This window comes from Bubalus kerabau, chromosome 8 (assembly GCF_029407905.1).
Source record: "Bubalus kerabau isolate K-KA32 ecotype Philippines breed swamp buffalo chromosome 8, PCC_UOA_SB_1v2, whole genome shotgun sequence".
NCBI lineage: Eukaryota > Metazoa > Chordata > Mammalia > Artiodactyla > Bovidae > Bubalus > Bubalus kerabau.
The window spans coordinates 5,865,803-5,884,419 of NC_073631.1; the positions used below are offsets into that span (position 1 = coordinate 5,865,803).

The window sequence follows — 18,617 nt, forward strand, 5'->3', positions numbered from 1 at the left end:
AAATTTAGCCTCAAGAATGCTATATAGAAACCTTAAGTTTCTTACCAACCTTGAACATTTCAGAAATAAGATTGGAAAATCAACTCTTACCTGAATTCCAGGTTTTCTGCTTCCCTCATGGACTTATACCTATAGCCATCATAATCCTGTGACCAATTCCTTAAAATAAACTTTCTCTCTCTATACATATGTGTGTGTGTGTATATATATATACATATATATACATATATGTATATATGTAAATATATATGTAATATACATATTATTATAAGATTATGATTGTTATTCTGTATTATTGCTGTTGTCCTTTATACATAAAAATAAGGAATATTTTAATCTATGATATATATCAATACGACATGTATAAAAGATATATCTTTTACTTCTACATATAAGATATATATATATATATACACACACAGAGACACAGAGGATGGGATGGTTGAATGGCATCACCAACTCAATGGACATGAGTTTGAGCAAGCACCAGGAGTTGGTGATGGACAGGGAAGCCTAGCATGCTGCAGTTCGTGGAGTTGCAAAGAGTTGGACACCACTGAGAAACTGAACTGACTGAAATAATATATGAGCTATAATAGATATATGAAAATATATACAATGTATATAGTTAAATTGGCTTCCTTCACAATTACCAAAAATTGGAAACAACTCACATGCCCTTTAATAGATGAATGGATGAAAATATTTTAGTTCATCCATTCAATGAAATATTGTCCACTTTTATAAATAAATTATTTATCAAAATTTGAATAAATTTTAAGTACATATTTCTGAGTAAAATATTAATTTCTGAGAAGATTCATATTATATGATTAAATTTCTACAACATTCAGCAAAAGTCAAAACCATAGCAGCAGAAGATTGATATTTGTGGAAGCAGCTTGTAGATGTCTGCTGACCTGCTCCCAGTTAAACTGGTGGAAAGGATCACAATCAACAATTTAAAGCCTTCTGAAATTAACCTAAAGACAATGAATGAAGAAATATTGATTTAGGAAAATCTATTAAATTCCAGCAAAAGAAATTAGAGTTTGGAATTTGTAGACTCCAGCCTACTCTCTCTTCTCCTCATTCCAGCTCTACAATATAGAGTTGACTTCTGTCTGCAGCAGCAGGAAAGTGGGTCTCCACTCTCCTCAGCTCCTTTTTTTTCAAGGAGGAAACAGGACATCAGTGTTTCTCATCCTTCCCCCTACAACCTGTTTCTGAGGTCAAGTCCTGGGTGGATTAGTGTGGTCAAGAGTTGGGCTTTCTTCTTCCACACAGGCTCCACTCATGGAAGAGAGGCTCTGCCTCAGGCACAGCAGGCTGAGAATACTGAACCACCAATTGCCATTGCCCATCTCCTGCAGTGGTGGTTCCTTCCCAGGAGAGGCCAGCTGAGAGGGCATCTGGCAGCTTGCAGACTCTCCATCAGTGTCATCTTCTTCATGGGGATTACTCAGACAGAAGCTTGATGTGATGGCATCTCTAGATCCAGGATCCTAGCTCAAAGATTTTACTTGGGTTCTCTCATAGCCCAGCTGGTAAAGAATCTGCCTGCAATGTAGGAAACCCCGGTTTGATTCCTGGGTTCTGAAGATCTGCTGGAGAAGGGATAGTCTACCCACTCTGGTACTCTTGGGCTTCCCTAGTGGCTCAGAGGGTAAAGAACTCACCTGCAATGTGGAAGCAGAGAAGGCAATTGCACCCCACTCCAGTACTCTTGCCTGGAAAATCCCATGGGCTGCAGTCCATGGGGTCGCTAAGAGTCGGACGCGACTGAGCGACTTCACTTTCACTTTTCACTTTCATGCATTGGATAAGGAAATGGCAACCCACTCCAGTGTTCTTGCCTGGAGAATCCCAGGGACGGGGGAGCCTGGTGGGCTGCCGTCTATGGGGTCGCACAGAGTCAGAAACGACTGAAGTGACTTAGCAGCAGCAATGTGGAAGACAGGAGTTCGATCCCTGGGTAGGGAAGATCCCCTGAAGCAGGGAACAGCTACCCACTTCAGTATTCTGGCCTGGAAAATTCCATGGACAGAAGAGCCTGAGAGGCTACAGTCCGTGGGGTCCTAAAGAGTTGGAATAGCCCTAGCAACGTTCACTTTCAATTCAGCGGTGGGGAGAGAAGCAAGTGGTAATGCAGCTCTCTTTCTCTTCCCAAAAGAAAGGCCTTTGCTTGCAATGGAGAATGAAGAAGTTAAAACCTAAGAATAATCTCAGAACAGTGGGGGAATTCATGGTGAAAGGCAATTAGAGGAGATTTCTTATTTAAATGAAGATACAGTCTAGACTATAAACTGCACAGTCTGAAGAAGAGAATTGGAAAATCAGATAGCTAGGAGGAGCCTTCCTGGTGTCAGAATAAATATCGAATTGAACCTCATAGAGAGAGTAACATGGAAACTTACATTAACATATGCAAAATAGACTGCCAAAGGGAAATTGCTGTATGGCTCAGGAAACTCAAACGGGGACTGCATATCAACCTAAAAGTGTAAGATGGGGAGGGAGATGGGTGGGAGGTTCAAAAGGGAGCAGGCATATGCATGCCTTTGGCTTTATTGACTCTGTCAAAGCCTTTGACTATGTGGATCACAACAAACTGTGGAAAATTCTGAAAGAGGGGAATACCAGACCACTCAACTTGCCTCCTGAGAAATCTGTATGCAGGTCAAGAAACAGCAGTTAGAACTGGACATGGAACAACAGACTGGTTCCAAATAGGGAAAGGAGTGTGTCAAGGCTGTATATTGTCACCCTGCTTATTTAACTTCTATGCAGAGTATATCGTGCGAAATGCTGGGCTGGATGAAGCACAAGCTGGAATCAAGACGGCCGGGAGAAATATCAGTAACCTCAGATATGTAGATGACACCACCCTTATGGCATAAAGCAAAGAAGAACTAATGAGCCTCTTGATGAAAGTGACAGAGTAGAGTGAAACAGTTGTCTTCAAACTCAACATTCAGAAAACTAAAATCATGGCATCCGGTCCCATCACTTCATGGCAAATAGATGGGGAAACAATGGAAACAGTGACAGACTTTATTTTTTGGGGCTCCAAAATCACTGCAGATGGTGACTACAGCCATAAAATTGAAAGATGCTTGCTCCTTGGAAGAAAAGCTATGACCAACCTAGACAGCATATTAAAAAGCAGAGACATTACTTTGCCAACAAAGGTCCATCTAGTGAAGACTATGGTTTTTCCAGTAGTCATATATGGATGTGAGAGATGGACTATAAAGAAAACTGAGTGCTGAAGAATTGATGCTTTTGAACTGTGGTGTTGGAGAAGACTCGTGAGAGTCCCTTGGACTGAAAGGAGATCCAATCTTTCAATCTCAAAGGAAATCAGTCCTGAATGTTCATTGGGAGGACTGATGCTAAAGCTGAAACTCCAGTACTTTGGCCTCCTGATGAGAAGAAGTTACTCATTGGACAATACCCTGATTCTGGGAAAGATTGAAAGCGTGAAAGGAGAAGGGAAAGACAGAGGATGAGATGGTTGGATGGCATCACCAACGTGATGGACATGTGTTTGAGTAAACTCTGGGAGTTGGTGATGGACAGGTAGGCTTAGCATGCTGCAGTCCATGGGGTCACAAAGAATCAGACATGACTGAGCGACTGAACTGAACTTCTGGCTGATTCATGTTGAGGTTTGCCAGAATACAACAAAATTCTGTAAAGCAATTGTCTTTCAATAAAATTAAAAAAAAATTAATTTAAAAAATGAATTGGATCTCAGAAACTATTCCTTCATAGTCATCATGGTTTGATTAGATTGGAATGTAGAATAACAAATCTTCTAGGAAAATAATAGAGGGATCAGCCACACATATATCAAGTTAGTGTGTTTGGGCAAATTGGGAAAAAGAAGCTCATCAATATCACTGCCATGCTGGAGAGGTGATAGTTATACACCAGGGTGCATCTGCCTCCCAGGGGAGCAACAACAGAGGTTTAAGACAGGGGCTGGAGCAGAAGGGGAAGGGGGAGGGTCTGAAGGAGGATGGAAAAGAAGACTTCACTAAAATAAGCCAGTCAGTTAGTAAAAAATAAACCAGCTAATAGTAACAATTAGCTCCTGGGGTGGGGAGTAAACCAGCAAAGCTGATTAGATATATTATCTAAAATGTTCAGTATCTTAAAAAAAAAAAATCATCTTTCTTTTTTTGCTTCTTTCTTTCTTTCTATCAAGCCAAGAAACATGAAAGTATAAGTATGACACACACTGGGAAAAAAGAGTAACACACAACTGTCTATGAGAGCACAGATTTAGTAGAAAAATACCTCAAAAGGACCATTATAACTGTGCTCATAGAACTAAACAAGAGCAAGCATGACTAAAGAAGTAAAGAAAGATATGAAGACAATGTTGTATCAAACAGTAGAAACTATCAATTAAGATATAGAAATTATAAAATAAATCAAATTGAAATTCTATATTTGAAAAGTACATAAAAAGTACAAATAATCTTCTGAGCCCTTTTCATCTTGCAAAACTAAAACCCTGTACCCCTTGAACAAAACTTCCTAATTTACCCTTCCAAAGCAACATCATCCTATTTTTTCTCTTTAACACTTTTGATGACCTCCTTTAAGTGGAATCAAACAGCATTTGCCATTTTTGCAACTGGCTAATGTCATTTAGCATAATATCATCAAAGTTCCTCTATGATGTAACGTATCTTTCCTTTTTAACACTTAGTCCATTTTACATATATACCACATTTTGCTAATTCATTTTACTATTCATGGACAATTGAGTTGCTTCCATTTTTGAGTATTTTGAATATTGCTGCTATAAATATAGATGTACAAATATGTATTTGAGTCCTTATTTTCAGTTGTATTGGGTATACATCCTGAAGTGGAATTGGTTGGTCATGTAGCATTTATATTTTTTAATTTTTTGAAGAACTGCCATTCTATTTTCTGCATCAGTTGTTTCATTTAAAATTCTGGACAGCAGTATTCAGGGTACCTTTTTCTCCACTTTTGTAGCCAAACTTATTTTCTGTTTTGTTTTGTTTTGGTAGTAGTAATTCTAATGGATATGAGATAGTATCTCATCACAGTTTTTATATTCATTCCCCTAGTGATTAGTGATGTCAAGCAGATTTTCATGTACTTGTTAGGCTTATGTGTATCTTCTTTGGAAAAATGTCATTTCAAGTCCTTTGCCCCTTTTTGAATTAGGTTGTTTGGTTTTTCTTTTTGAGTTTTAGAAGTTCTTTATGTTAGATATCACTACCATATCAGATATGTAAATTTCAAATATTTTCTCTCATTCTGTGGGTTTCATTCTACTTTTCAAAACAATTGAAAATCATTTGACCATATATATGAGGTTTTAATTCTGGGCTGTATTCTATTCATCTTAGATATATATGTACACACACACACACACACACATATATATATATGCCAACCCCATATTATTTTGATTACTAAAGTTCTTCAGCAAGTTATGCAATCAGAAAGTGTGAATCCTAAAGGTTTGCTCTTCTTTTACAAGATTGTCTTGGTTATCTGAGGTCTCTTGAGATTCTACATGAATTTTAGGGTGAGGTTTTCTACTTTCACACACACAAACAAACAAAAAAAAGAAATCATTGAGGATTTATTTTTTAATTTGTAGTATTGACATCTTAACAATATTAATTATAAACATCTCCAAGAATATTTTCTTTAATTTTTTTGCAGCAATGTATTGCAGTTTTAATTGTATGTCTTTCACCTCTTTGGTTAATTCTTAGGTATTTTATTATTTTAATGTTACTATAATAAAATTGTTTTTTTCTAATTTCCCTTTTGGATTGTTCTTTGCTGATTTATAAAAGTGCAGCTAATTTTTGTGTTGCATTTATATCCTTCCACTCTGCTGAATTTGTTTATACATCAATGTTTAGTGGAATCTTTAGCATGTTTCTGTAGATTATATCTGGAGAAGGCAATGGCACCCCACTCCAGTACTCTTGCCTGGAAAATCCCATGGATGGAGGAGCCTGGTAGGCTGCAGTCCATGGGGTTGCTAAGAGTCGGACACTACTGAGCGACTTCACTTTCACTTTTCACTTTCATGCATTGGAGAAGGAAATGGCAACATAATCCAGTGTTCTTGCCTGGAGAATCTCAGGGACGGGGGAGCCTGGTGAGCTGCCGTCTATGGGGTCACACAGAGTTGGACACAACTGAAGTGACGTAACATAGATTATATCATCTGTGAACAGAAATTGTTTTACTGTTAAACTTTTGAATTTTCTGAAACTTGGATTTTTCTCTTTGTCAGTTTTCATAGACTCCATTTTATTGTGGCTGCTGCTGCCAATGTGATTTTCTGAAAGAAAAATCTGTCTCTTTCCCCCTCTAATGCCATCTACTGACTAGATATTCAGTTTAAACTTCCTGCAGTGTTTAAGATTCTTTCTTCCCACTTTCCCCAGAGTCATTTCTAGGCACCCCAAAGCATGCGCCTTAACTTCCCTTCTCTAAGTGCCCAACACTCCATATTCTTTTGTACCACTGTGCTTTGCAGGAGATAGTCCCTCTTCCTCTTATATGTACTCTCTTTTGTTTACCTGAGAAGCCATTCCCTATCCTGCAAGGTGCAAATAGAAAGAAGACAAATATCATATTATATGGTGTCACTTATATGCAAAATCTAAAAAAAAAAAAAGATGAATTTATTTACAAAACAGAAATGGACTCAGACTCACAGAATGAACTTATGTTTGTCAGGGTTGTGGAGAGAGTAGAGGGGAATAGTTAGGGTGTTTGGGATTGATATGTACACACTTCAATGTTTAAAATGGATAACCAACAAGGACCTACTGTATTTCACAAGGAAGTCTGCTCAATGTTATGTAATGACTCAAAGGGAAAAGAATATAAAAAAAAAAAAAATAGATACATGTATATGTCTAGTTGAAACACTGTATACCTGAAACTGTTCAGTTCAGTTCAGTCACTCTGTTGTGTCCAACTCTTTGTGACCCCATGGTCAGTAGCATACCAGGCTTCCCTGTCCATTACTAACTCCCAGTGCTTACTCAAACACTTGTCCATTGAGATGGTGATGCCATCCAACCATCTCATTCTCTGTCATCTATTTCTCCTCCTACCTTCAATCTTCCAAAGCACCAGAGTCTTTTCCAATGAGTCAGATTTTCACATAAGGTGGCCAAAGTATTGGAGTTTCATCTTCAGTATCATTCCTTCCAATGAATATTCAGGACTAATTTCCTTTAGGATGGACTGGTTGGATCTGTTTGCAGTACAAAGGACTCTCAAGAGTCTTCTCCAACACCACAGTTCAAAAGCATCAATTCTTCAGCCGTTAGCTTTCTTTATAGTTCAACTCTCACATCCATACATGACAACTGGAAAAGTCCTAGCCTTGACTAGATGGACCTTTGTTGGCAAAGTAATGTCTCTGCCTTTTAATATGCTGTCTAGGTTGGTCCAGCTCTTCTTCCAAGAAGTAAACATCTTTTAATTTCATGGCTGCAGTCACCAGCCATGACTAGAGACCCCCAAAATAAAGTATCTCACTGTTTCCATTATTTCCCCATCTCTTGGCCATGAAGTGATGGGACCAGATACTATGATCTTAGTTTTCTGATGGTTGAGTTTTAAGCCAACATTTTCAATCTCCTCTTGCACTTTCATCAAGAGGCTCTTTAGTTCTGTGCTTTCTGCCATAAGGGTGGTGTCATCTGCCTATCTGAGGTTATTGATATTTCTCCTGGCCATCTTGATTCCAGCTTGTGCTTCATCCAGCCCGGCATTTAGCATGATGTACTCTGCATTTAAGTTAAATAAGCAGGGTGACAATATACAGCCTTGACACACTCCTTTCCCTATTTGGAACCAGTCTGTTGTTCCATGTCCAGTTCTAACTGCTGTTTCTTGACCTGCATACAGATTTCTCAGGAGGCAGGTCAGTTGGTCTGGTGTTCTCACCTTTTTTAAGAATTTTTCACAGTTTGTTGTGATTCATGGTGTCAAAGGCTTTGTTGTAGTCAAAAAAGCAGAAGTACATGTTACTCTGGATCTCTCTTGCTTTTTCAATAATCTAACAGATGTTGGCAATTTGATCTCTGGTTCCTCTGCCTTTTCTAAATCCAACTTGAACATCTGGAAGTTCATGGTTCACGTACTGTTGAAGCTTGGCTTCGATGACTTTGAGCATTAATTTGCAAGTGTGTGAGATGAGTGCAATTGTGCAGCAGTTTGGACATCTTTGGCATTGCCTTTCTTTGGGATTGGAATGAAAACTAGCCTTTTCCAGTCCTGTGGCCACTGCTGAGTTTTCCAAAAATGCTGACATATTGAATGCAGCACTTGCACAGCATCATCTTTCAGTAGTTCAAATATCTCAACTGGAATTCTACCACCTCCACTAACTTCGTTCATTGTGATGCTTTCTAAGGCCCACTTGACTTCACATTCCAAGATATCTGGCTCTAGATGAGTGATCATACCATCACAATTATCTGGGTCATGAAAATATTTTTTTTTAATAGTTCTGTGTATTCTTGCCACCTCTTCTTAATATGTTCTGCTTCTGTTAGGTCCATACCATTTCTGTCCTTTATTGTGCCCATCGCCACATGAAATATTTCCTTGGTATCTGTAATTATCTTGATGAGATATCCAGTCTTTCCCATTCTATTTTTCCCTCTATTTACTTTCATTGATTATTGAAGAAGGTTTTCTTATTTCTCCTTGCTATTCTTTGGAACTCTGCATTCAAATGGGTATATCTTTCCTTTTCTCCTTTGCTTTTAGCTTCTCTTTTTACTCAGCTATTTGTAAGGCATCCTCAGACAATCATTTTGCCTTTTTGCATTTCTTTTTCTTGGACATGGTCTTGATCACTGCCCTCTGTACAATGTCACAAATCTCTACCCATAGTTCTTCAGCTACTCTGTCTATCAGATCTAATCCCTTGAGTCTATTTGTCACTTCTTCTGTATAATCTTAAGGCATCTGGTTTAGGTCATATGTGAATGGTCTAGTGGTTTTCTCTACTTTCTTCAATTTCAGTCTGAATTTGGCAATAACGAGTTCATGATCTGAGCCACAGCCAGCTCCTGGTCTTGTTTCTGCTGTGTATAGAGTTTCTCCATCTTTGGCTGCAAAGAATATATTTAATCTGATTTCAGTATCGACCTTCTGGTGATGTCCATGTGAAGAGTCTTCTCTTGTGTTGTTGAAAGAGGGTGTTTGCTATGACCAATGTGTTCTTTTGGCAAAGCTCTATTAGCTTTTGCCCAACTTCATTCTGTACCCCAAGGCCAAATTTGCCTTTACTCCAGATATCTCTTGACCAGGTATCCTGAAACTGTTACAACATTGTTATTCAACTACACTGAAATATAAAATAAAAATTAAAAAAAAAAAAATACCACCTGGTCAATAGACATTTTTAACCAGGAGGAAAAAAAAAAAAAATCAGAGGCTTCCTTATCTGAATTTTCATAGCAGTTTTTGTAAATCAATAGAACAGCAGTCATATTGTAATATATTTATTATTTATGAAGTTAGAAGTTGAAATATGAGACAAAGATACTGAGTAATGAAGAAAAATTGATCATTTTTAACTAAGGTGCATTTTGGAGTTTTATTTAATTTTTTATTACCCAACCAGTCTGTTTTATTTCCTTCTGAATTACATAGTCTAAAATTAATGTAACATTTACACAACATGTAGATGGTGCTTTATGGATGGTTTTCTGGACCTCACACAAAATACACAAATGACCATTATTATTGCAAAATATTTAATAACATAATGCTTCATAATAATAGATTTCATTAATTGAGCCTAGTGATTAAAAATCACTCTGGTGCTTTACATATACTTAAATTTCACAGTCTCATATTCAAATTTTCATCATTAACCTTACATTATAAATGCAAACTTGAGAATCAGATAGCTAAACAACTGCCATTCATAGTCATTTTTCAGTTTTTGGAAGCTGCAGTCTTCACCCATATGTGCTATTTAAATATAGATTAATTGAAGACCTTGATGTGTATGTTTTCCTACAACATACTTCATACAAATAGCTTTTAAAAATTGATTAATCATGAATAATCCTTATCCAAAAAATATCCTTAAAATGTTTGGAGTTGGTAAAAGTCTTGGTAGAGTTCATAAAAGCAAAGGAAATGAGGTACAAACTACACCATTCCCGGACCCTGAAAACATTGACTTTGAGGATCTTCTCATTCAGCTTCTTTCACTCTGTGGTGATGCCACTTTTTTTCTCTACCCTTGGCATTTTCTAGAATCAGAGGTTATGTCCATTGGTAGACCTGGAGGTACATTGTCCAGCTTAGATATCTCATAAAGAAACTTCTAGTTTCTAGTCAGTTTCCTCTCCTGTGATGAGAGTATAGTTTCTGAACCCTCAGATGATACAAGGTTGGAATTTTTCCCTTAACGTCTCAATGCTTGTAAATTATTTCCATTTTTCTCCCTGCTGACAGTCTGGGAACTATGGGGGCTTTGGAGTTCCTTTAACCCACACTTTTCCAGACTGGACATTCCCTGTACTTATCCATTTTCACTGTTATACATTCTTGATGTTTCAGCCTTGTGGTCATCATTAAAACAAACCCATTGTCACTGAGCCCACCTGAGATTGGAAATAAATTCTAAGAGAAAAATGTGTTTCATTCTTAACTGCTTAAATTTCTCATTTTTTCATGGAAATAATCTTATAAAAATGGTATCTAGGTAATTTATGATCATATAACTAAAATCATGTAATAATGTGGCTGGTTTTTGTTTTTAAGAGCTGCTACGCTTTCCAGTAACAGATAGTTAAGAAAGAAGGCTAAACTTTACTTTGGATTTTTAATTTCAATAAAACTGACTTCTCTTTGAATCAAATGCCCTCTGAGCCCTATTGGACCTGGCTGGAGCTGTGGGAATAAAGGCTGGGATGGATGGGCCAGCTAGTGAAGGTTAAGAGCATAATCTATAGGATTTTTATTAGGATTCTGCTTGCAAAATTCTATAGACACTCATATTTTTAGTGTGCAGCTTTGCAAAATTGATTTGTGCTAATAACAAGGAAAGAAAACCCTTGTAAATCATGTCTATTCTCAGTTCTTTAAATTTCATAAGAGCTTGTTCAACACTTGCACTTTTAGGGAAAATGCTCAATTATTTTGACATGAACAAAGAAGGAGCTTTTGTGACTAATACCATTTCTCTTAAATGTGAATGAGTCTAAATTGCAACTTCAGACAGTTGCTTTTAGAGACACCTGTTAGCTTGCACTACTGCTAAAGTCTTCAGCTTAACTAACTCTCATCATACAGAAAGCACTGTGTGAGTTTTTCCTTTCTTGTCACCTTCCATGCACTCCCTAAACCCAAAGCTTCTATTTAGCTGCTTTTTAACAGGAAAGTGAGAGCTTATTTTTCCTCCTTATGCTTCCACCACTGTAAGGCTGTCCCCAGCAGCTAGCCATAGATGCAGTAAGAGTAGCTGGACAGGCAGAAATAACATTTCACTAAAATTCTAATGAATTAATTGGCAAAAAAAAAAAAATTCACAGACATAGAAAACAAACTTTTGGTTACCAAGGGGTAAGGGAAGGGAAGATAAATTAGGAGTTTATAAATTAGTAGTGTAGCACACATACACTACTGTGTATAAAACAGATAAGCAAGAACCTACTGTAGAGCCTAGGGGACTATATTCAATATTTTATAATAACATGGAATGGAAAAGAATCTGAAAAAGAATATATATATATATATATATATATATATATGTACCTATATTTAATCATTTGCTGTACACCTGAAAAACTAACAGAGATTTGTAAACCAACTCTACTTCAATAAAAATTCAATTACTAAAGTAAACAGAATTTTTAACCATATTTTTGACCTTAAAATTACCTTTACCAAGTTTCAATAAGCTTGGCTTTAAAGGAAAATTGCTTTTGGCTAAAGGATATCCTCATTATTTTATCTGCTTTGAAAAAGAATGCTGAGAGGCTTATTGTTTTCTAACATTAGAACTGACTACTATTTTCAGGTTAAACTTATAGTGCTGATATAAGTGAATCCTAACAAATATTCCTTCCACTCTGGCAAACACCTTTGCATTAATTATTACATTATTGTAACTGCAATTTCTCACCAAATCCTAGGGAGGTACTGACATTTGTCTAATAATAATCTCTATGGATCAAATAGAGGGTCCCTCATGACCATTATCTGACTTTTTGCAAACTTCTATTTTCTTACTAGATGATAAAGAAACAAAATGACTTGCCATTCAAGTATAAAAATCACTGAGTTGAAGAAAATTATCCAAAATTTGGAAATAAGAGAAAAGACAGTATAATGTGACTTTTCACTGACAAACTGGAGTATTGTTTAACAAGGCCAACCAGAGTTTACTTCTGTGTTTGACTTGTTATCATCTGTTTGGATATATTCCAGACAGTGTGAAGTGATGTATTAACTTGTTTATTTTTGTTTTGTAGAAATGGTAACAGAAAACAAAGGTTATGAGTGTCTTGCTCTATAAGACATTTACCAGTTTTATATTTATCTAATGCAGTAATCTCACCCTTTCTTTAAAAAAAAAAAAAAAAAAAAGTTCCCTAAATATCATACTCATTCCTCATTTGTATAAGAGAGATGTTCAAGGTAGTGGTGGAGATGGGTAATAAAAGTAAACAAATAAATTAGTAAATTATTCCACAAAAGTAATACTACAAATTTGGGTTATAACAGACACTATAAAGAAACACTGTAGAATCATAAGTAAAAGCTCACTCATGAGCCATAGAATATCTTTTCTGGTAAGGAGATCTTTGAGCTTAAGCTTGCATTGTAAGAAAAAAGTAGCCCTATGATATTCTTCAGGAAGGAGGGACATGCCAGCCAGAGAGTTCTGCAAATACAAATGTGCTCTATCAAGAACAAATCTGGCAACTTAAAGGAAAAGAAAGACTAGTGCATTTGGAAAGTAGTGATTGAGAGAAAAATGTCAGGGTTAGATTTGGAGATTACATCACATGGAATCTTGAAGATAATGATACATTATTCTAAATTCAATGAAAAGACTAAAAGATTTTGTACAAGCACATGGCATAATCTCTATTGTGCTGTGCTTAGTCGCTCAGTCATGTCCAACTCTTTGTGACCCCATGGGCTGTAGTTGGCCAGGCTCCTCTGTCCATGGGATTCTCCAGGCAAGAATACTGGAGTGGGTTGCCATGTCCTCCTCCAGGGGATCTTCACAACCCAGGATCAAACCCAGGTCTCACACAGTGCAGGCAGATTGTTTACCATCTGAGCCACCAAGGATGCCCAAGAATATAGGTGTGGGTAGTCCATCCCTTCTCCAGAGGATCATCCCCTTCTAAGGATCAAACTGGTGTTTTCTGTATTGCAGGTAGATTCTTTACTAGCAGAGACACCAAGGAAACCCATAATCTGTTTCACATTAAGATAAAGATTTTTCTTTTGGTTTAGTGTTGCTAGATTTAGCAAATAAAAATACAGAACATAATATGTTTCATGACATATTTGGGACATATTTATACTTAAAATACATTCTTGTTCATCTCTTTCAAATTAAGCTGGTTGTCTTTTGTCTGGTGGCTTATACTGCTGCTATGTGAAATACACATGGAAAAACCAGGGTAAAATCATGAGTAGTTTGAAGACCAGAGTGATAATCCCATGTGAGAAAAGGCAGCAAAAGTGGCGTTGGCTTGGAGATAGCAGTGGATATAAAGAGAAGAGGAGAGAGTCTAGAAATATTTTGTAAACAGAGCTGAAATGACTTATTGATCATCTATGCCCAGGTTAATCAACTGACACCAAAAAATAAAAGGAAATAAAGAGAATTTCAAGGATTAGTCTTAATAAATAGGAAGATCACTGGACATTGTGAATGTTGTTCTACATGATTTTGATTATTTTATAACTTTCTTAGGGCTTATTTTTTCACAAAATGCACAATTGAACATTGATATTTTAATCTGTTGCATTTAGGTATTGCTCTTGTACTAATGGATTTTTCAATAAAATAACACTGCTTAACCCACAGTGGGATTTATATCCATGATAACAGAATGGTGAAGGGTTGTCCTGGGCTTCCCAAGTGGAGCTAGTGGTGAAGAACCCACCTGCCAATGCAGGAGACACAACTCAGCCCTGGGTTAGAAAGACCCCCTGAGGGAGGACATGGAAACCCACTCCAGTGTGCTTGCTTGGAGAATCTCCACGGACAGGGGAGCCTGGTGGGCTAAGCCCATAGGATCGCAGAGAATCGGACACACCGGAAGTGACTGAACAAGCCCGTGCAAGAATGCAGAGATCCAAGTAACTGGAAACCAGAATCAGGGAGTCCTTCTAGACCTTGTCAATGAAAATAATAATATATAATTAACAATCTATACTGGGAATATAAAAGAGTTTTATTTGAGTCAACCTGAGGACTATAGCCCAGATTACTCTGATAGACTTCTCTGGAGAAGCATGTTTTTCAGCACAGTTTTATATCTTGTTGGAACAAAGAACATTACACCAGTCAGGATGTCAAGATTTAACAAACAAACAAACATTAGACCTGTATGTGCACAGCATGGCCTTGGCACCTAGGTTGGGCATCTTATCAAAGGATCAGCATCAGCATCCCAGGAAGGAAGGCGTTGAATCTTTATTTTTAACATGCACATATTTTACTTCTGGTCAGTGTGGCTTTCCTGAATATTAAAGCAGATGTACAATGAATTTTTAATAGACCACAAGCAGACATGATATTCACATTAACTCATGTATAAGTCAAAATGTTTGCTCCATAACCTCAATATGTGAACATTTCTTTTATCACCCACAATAAGAACAAAAACCATGAAACTTGGCCACAGGTAAGAATGAAGTCCTTCAAAAACTGTAGAAGCAAGGTAACCCCAGATTTAGAGGGAGAGCTGTCCATGGTTCAGAACCCATGCCGGAGGCCATAAAGAGAGCCAGCTCAGGGAGCGGTGAATGAGGCCCGAGGCGGCGCTGCCCCTCTCTTGAGCCTGGGCAGAGGAGGGCACACATGGAGACTGGTGCCCTGCGTGTCTGACCACTGCACATAGATACAAAGCATGCTTGCACATTGATGAGCACAATGTTCTCTGTCATTCTACTCATCAGAGATACATTCTCAGTGACAAAATTAATTAATGCCTATTAAGCTACAGTTTTTTAGGATTGGAAATGGCTAAAATATAAAAGGATGACTGGATTGTAGCCAAGTCCCAGATCCTGAACTGACAATGATTGAATGAGTGATAATTAAATTAAAGACATTCATAAATCATATTGTTTATTTTTACTCTGCAAGATTTATTTTCTTGTCCTCATTTCAACAAACTCACCAATGATATAATTATTATCAAAATCTTCACATTATTTCTGAGATATTGTCAGTGATGATTTTAAGAATTTAAAATCTAAGTGTAATTGTATTTAAAGGGAAAAATCAGAATATAACTTCATAAGAGTAAAATGAAATGGAAAAATAATACTTTTAGAAATATTTTCACATTAGTAAAGTCATAGATATCATAAAATATACAAAATTATCCAGTAAAATTAAAATGCAGGCTGTTTCTGGCTAAGATGGAATAAGACGGGCTAGATGAACTGTCCTATCTGAAGCAAAAAGAAAAAATACATTTAAAACACAGGTTTTAAAGACACTGGATATTGGACAAGGCCAGCCAGTGATCCCTGGGAGGGGAACACTGACTGAAGCAGTCCAGCAGTGTCTGTCTGGCTCACCACCGGCACAAAGAGGGGAGGGCTTGGTGGGCAAACAGGGCCCAGAGAACACAGATGAGTTCTCCTGCTACGCTGATGGGGAGAAAAGAGTTTCGCAGAGAGACTGCCAGCAATTGAGAAAATCACCGTCTCCTATGCAGCTGCACCGTGAGCAAACTACCTAGAGTCCTGGCAAGTATCCTCCAAGAGGATGAGAGGTAATAGGATGTGGTGCTCATGAAAATCCAAGAAGGGTGCCTTTTCCCAGTGACCAGACTGGGAAACCTCATGGTTTCTGGGGCACTGAAAGAGGGGAATATGTTTCACATAAGGAACCTTTTGAAGTAGATCAATATGGTGTTTTTGATGATAGTGCTGTATTCATAAACATATATATGTATATATATGGAAACTGTTCAGATTGTACACCAGAATATGTGCAGTTATTGTACGTCAATGATACCTCACATTTTGCCTTAAAAAATAAAAGGTGAATACATATTATCTATGTATAAATTGTAATTAAAATATTTAAATAATGCTTCAATTTATTTAGGTTTTTAAAACAACCAAAGGTTAGGAAATCCCCTGGCAGTCTAGTGATTAGGACTCTGTGCTTTCACTAACAAGGTTCAGTCCCTGGTGGGAGAACCAAGATCCTTTGAGCTGTGTGGAGAGGCAAAAAAAAAAATTAAATTAAAAAGAAAAGAATGACTATAAGAAAAAAATCAAACATTGGAAGTAATTTTATGAGTAAAACTATTACATCCATCTAGTTGTCAATGAGGGCAATCAGTTTCATGGTTCACACACATGACCTCTAAGTTCACACATAAATGGGAACTGAGAGAAAATGTAATGGTTTTATCTTGCATGATCCTCTGCATCCCTGAATAATAGTGTGTATCCATACTATCACTGGTCACCTCCAGAACTTCAAACTGGACCAGGAAAGGCAGCAGAATATGGACCCTCCATGGTCTGGGTAAGGAAGCTCCCTTGGAATGTTGCAGGGCTCTGTGGTCAGCGGTCAGTGGACTTGTGGGAGGAACCTCAGCAAGCTCACCAGCCAGCCCTTCCTCTAGGTTCTTCCTATTCCATAGGCTTCCCTTCTTTTGGAGTCTGTGATCTTCATCAGCAGCCTCAGAGCCTTCCAATATGTCAACTAGCGTTTCTTTCTTTATTTTTTAGGGTCAAGACCTTTATTTCCTGATTTAAAAAATTGTCCCCATCACGGACTTCCTAGGTTCTCTTGCACATTTGTCCCACTGGCTGCTGACAGTGGCTCCACACAGCTCTTTTCTTCCCACTGCCCACCCATCAACCTGAGTTTGACAGATCAATTCAGTTTGTCCTTCCAACCTGTGGGAGCAAGGATTGGAATCTTCTGGCAGGTGGAGAGTTCCTCAGTAGCCAGTGTTTAAGCCTAGTCCATCACTCTTGAGCTCTGCTTGCTCTTAGCTTTGGGGGCTTTGGCACCAGTATGCTCTGGGCATGAGCAAGTCACTTTATGGAAGCCAGTATGAGGAGTCCAGGCAGCGCCAGCCACAGGGCGTTCAGGAAGACAAAGTAAAACCAGAAGTCGAGTGGGTGTCCCAGCTCCCTGTGCTGGAATCCATCACGGTACTCCATCAGGAAACAGAGCACATCTCCATAAACCTGACTCACAGAGATCACAAGCTATAGGACAAAGTGGAGGGGTTGCTGGTGGAGAAAGCGATCACTATCCACAGGCTGAGTGATCCCCACAGGTAAGCCGTGATGGTCTCCATACATATCATGAAGTTATCATTCAGGATGTATTGGCTGCCTCCCTTGGCATACTCTTTCCAGAGTTAAGATGGTTTGTTCTCCAAGAAGGTCCACGTGGCAGAGGCTGAACCAGCCTTCAATCACCAAGTGAATGAACCCAAATATTGCAAACCAGCACAGGGACAGTCTCTGCCAAGCCCCCAGTGGGACAATGGCAGCACACCCTGACAACAGCCAAGTGGTCACAACTGAGACTCCAGAGACAGAGAAGAGGCCAGGATCTGCCAGGTGGGGCAGTCATTAGGCACAGAGTTGTCCAGCCTCAGGCCCAGAGGCCAGAATGGGTGCACGGGACTGGTGGTCATGTCTTTGTAGGCCTGCAACCAACCTGCAAGAAAACCTATTTTTTTTATTGAAGTGCAGTTGATTTACAGTGTTATATTAGTTTCAGGTGTGAGGCAAAGTGACTCAGATTCTCTTCCATTGTAGATTATCACAAGATGCTGAGTAGAGCTCACTGTGCTATACAGTAGGGCCTTGTTGTTTTATCAATTTTATGTACAGTAGTGGGTATACGTTAATCTCAACCACCTAATATATCCTTCTCTTTCTTTCCCCTTTTGGTAACCATAAGTTTTCTACATCTGTGAGTCTGTTTCAGTTTTGTATATAAGTTAATTTGTATCACTTTAAAAATTCCACATATAAAGCATATCATATGATATTCATCTTTTTCATCTGGCTTACTTCGCCTTGTGTGATAATCTGTAGGTCCATCCATGTTGCTGCAAATGGTATTATTTCATTCTTTTATATGGCTGAGTAAATCCGAAGGAAAACTACAATTGAAAAAGATATACACCCCAATGTTCATTGCAGAACTATTTATGATAGTCAATGTCCATCAAGTGATGAATGGATAAAGAAGATGTGGTCTATCTATCTTCTAGCTACAAGTCACCTTGTATTTCAAAGAAGCAGGGACGGAACTTTGGCAAAGACTTTCCCTGAAGCTATCACACTGCTGAAAGTGAGAGCACATAGAG

At 38.0% G+C, this 18,617-nt stretch overlaps 1 pseudogene; it reads right to left on the reverse strand.

Moving 5' to 3' along the window:
- Positions 1-17,245: 17,245 nt before the first annotated feature.
- Positions 17,246-17,936, reverse strand: LOC129658805 (3-beta-hydroxysteroid-Delta(8),Delta(7)-isomerase-like; annotated as a pseudogene).
- Between the last annotated feature and the right edge of the window lie 681 nt (positions 17,937-18,617).